This window comes from Symphalangus syndactylus, chromosome 18 (genome assembly GCF_028878055.3).
Source record: "Symphalangus syndactylus isolate Jambi chromosome 18, NHGRI_mSymSyn1-v2.1_pri, whole genome shotgun sequence".
Taxonomy (NCBI): Eukaryota; Metazoa; Chordata; class Mammalia; order Primates; family Hylobatidae; genus Symphalangus; species Symphalangus syndactylus.
In genome coordinates this window covers 54,248,537-54,251,782 of record NC_072440.2, presented here as the reverse complement: position 1 = coordinate 54,251,782, position 3,246 = coordinate 54,248,537, and positions in this window count along the sequence as shown.

Below are 3,246 nucleotides of genomic sequence, written 5' to 3'. Positions count from 1 at the left end.
TGCACAAGGTGCGACCAGCCCATAAAAAAGTCTTCAGGGCATGGGGATGTGCTCTGGGAACATGCAAATCAGCAGGGCATGGGGCAGGCTGAGCACAGCTGCAGGGCTGGCTCATCTCAGAAACTCAGCACAGGGGCAGTGTCCCCAGGGTCCCAGGTCAGACCAGGGCAGTGCAGATTTACCTTGAGAGAATACATTTCTCCGTGGTAGCCATACAGTTACAGAACATATTTTTGGAGTGAATTTTCAAAATTTTAAATGAACCCAAGACTAGATTAAATAATATATTTTATACTTGTATTAGGATTGTATGGGAAAGCATCATTTTTGGCAGAAAATTCATAATAAAGTTGTAGAATGTGAGGTTCTCAGAACTTTCAGTTAAACTCAAAGGAATTTGATGAGTGTAAAAGTATTTAGTTCTATACTAACAATGTCTCTGTCAGTGTGAAATTGCTTCTTTTTTGAAATGAATATAAGAATTTATCAGAAGCATCTTTAATACATTCCATAGAATTTACTAATACACTTCAGACATTGTTCTTAGAAGTACAAGGAAAAACAATTCGCTGAAAGTACACAAAGATGATAATTGTGTCACGCATAGATTTGCCATTGTCCAGAGCTATGGGTCTCTTTAAGGCCCAGGGGCTAAATGGGCTGCACCTTATTCTTGGTGTGATGATCCCCATATTCTATCCCCTTTCCTGCCTTTGGCATAATTTCTTATGGTTCTCCAGCAAAGAGAGCTGACTAGTGATATCAGGTCTGATTATTCCAACTAAAATCTCTGTTACACTCGCTGACTATAGGAGCCTGGATTTGGATCAACTTGAAGCCCTCTATCAATCTAGGCTCAAATAATCAATTGTTTCATGGTAGGATGACAAAGGCCACATCCCCTGAGTAATGCTCTGAGCTGCGCTCCCAACCAGCCTTTCCTAGAGTCTCAGGAGCATCTGCCCAAGAGCCTGGTTTCTGGAGAGCAGGTGAGGGAGAGGCCCTGGGGTAAGGACAGCTCAGTGAACCTCTCTCCTTAGCGAGGGCAGCTGCTGCCCAATGCATGTTCTTGCCGTGCACCAGGGCATCATCCTGACCCAGATGCCAGCCGCCTTGTCTCACATCCATTTAGAGAGAGTCTCCATCTTCTGCCAAGACACTGCCCATGTAGATGAAAAAGTATTTTGCATCCAAATATATCTTAAGCACGGATTTGAACCTCAATACTTCACGCACATGCATTTGCCCAGAGCGTGTCAGCCTGGCTCAACAGCAGGGGAAGTGGAGCCAATTACTTCAGTGTCAGTGGACTGAGAAGTACTCCAGGGAGTAGTTCCCATGCGCGCCCACCAGTGGCCAGACTAAGGCAGTGCAGCCTATGCACAAACCTCCTGTTGCTTTTCCAGGGGGCTGGATTTCTGGGAAGTGGCTACGGAACAGGCTGCCAGGATCCATATATCCAGATTCAGAGAGATACATTTCTGGATTCGAATGCACTTTTTTCTTTCTGCATAATTTTAGCAGTCATTGTTACTACGCCTTGGGGATTCTAGTCATTATACTTCAGCTGACTCTCTATGGCTCTTTCTCCCCTTCACTGCTCTATCTGAACCTGCAGAAGAAGCTCAGGCTGCAAATGAGGCAGACCTCATGGCCTGGAATTAGCATCCCTTAGGATGGCTATCAATCAGTGATGACAAGGGAGGTGTACACATCCCCCAGCTCCCTCACCTCTCAAGTGGAATAGCAGAGGCATTTTTCCGGTGTTTCTATGTGGGTTTGAGCTCTCGTCATCCTCAGAGGTGGTTCTTTGCTGAGGTACCTTTCACTTTCCCTTTCCCTCCTCCCCTCCCTTGCTCACTTGCTTGTTTCCTGCACTTTATAAATATACCGCCTGCATGCGAATCTTTGGCGTCCTTCTCACTGAGGGGACCCAACCTGATGCATTGGAAAAATCCTCATTCTTGGAGGGTATCGTTGGTTTAAGTTATTGCCGCTTCTTGTGTTTTAATACATAGGGAAATTCCAAAAATTTAAGAAAACTTTAAATTCCCTTTGCCAGTCTTTCTTAGGTTTGATTTTAGCAGAGATTCATTTTTTTCTAGGTCACAAAATCAAAGAAGCCTTCCACAAATGGCTACACACCATAGAGTCCACACAGAGCAGAGAATCAGAATCCCCCAGAATTTGACATCCACACATCAGAGAGTCCTAGAGTCTCAGGTTTTTTCTAGGTCTATTGCCTCATAAATCTGCCTTGTGATATTTTTATTCTACCTTAGGGGAAGTCTATTGTGGGGATGATGAGAGTTGTTTGTGGAATGAATAATACACCCCCCATAAAGACATCATTGTCTTAATATCTGGAATCTATGATTATTACTTATTAATATGTCAAAAAGTATCTTGGCAGACATGGTTAAGCTGAGAATTTTGAGGTCAGAAGAGTATCCTGAATTATCTGGGTGAGACCAGCATAATCACAAGGGTCCTTATAATAGGGAGGGAGGAGGGTAACAGGCAGGGAGGACCTGGGACAATGGAGAGGGAAGCTGGAGTGATGGACGAAGGGGCCATGCTGCCAGGAATGTGGGAACATCGGAAACATGGAGGGCTCGATATTGGAGTCTTTCTCTTGAAGATTCCAGAATGAATAGAGTCGTATTACTCCTTGATTTTACTTCACTGAGACTTCTGACCGCCAGAAATGTAAGATAATACACTTGCATAGTGTGGAGCCAGTCAGGTTGTGGCGATTTGTTACAGCAGCAACAGGAAACCAATGCAAGGGGATGGAGTGTGTTTTACTTCCCTATTGTATCATTGTCCTCTGTTCTCCGAGATAGTTCTATGTTTTTGTGTTTTGCTATCAATTTCAACAAGAGACAGAAAACATTTTTCTATGAGGAGAGCTAGCCCCACAATTCTTCTTATGTAGAAAGTGTCTTGAGTAATTCTCTGGGTTAGGTCTTGTACAGTCTTGGTATTTGAGAGCCTGGAGGTCATCTCTCACAGCACATGGAAGAGAACGGGGCTATGGCTTTGCTATTTTAAGATTCGGAGGGACATTAGCTGTACGAGACACAACCTGAAAAGTGAAGACTGAGTCAGAGAGATGGGGACGGCAGAGGAGACAAAATGTCGTCAGGGCCATGCAAGATGTGACGGTGCTGCCATATCTGAAAGAAATGTTCTTGGTGTTTGTAAAGGCTTTGAGCAAGTTGTGCTTTGTAGACAAAACTGTAG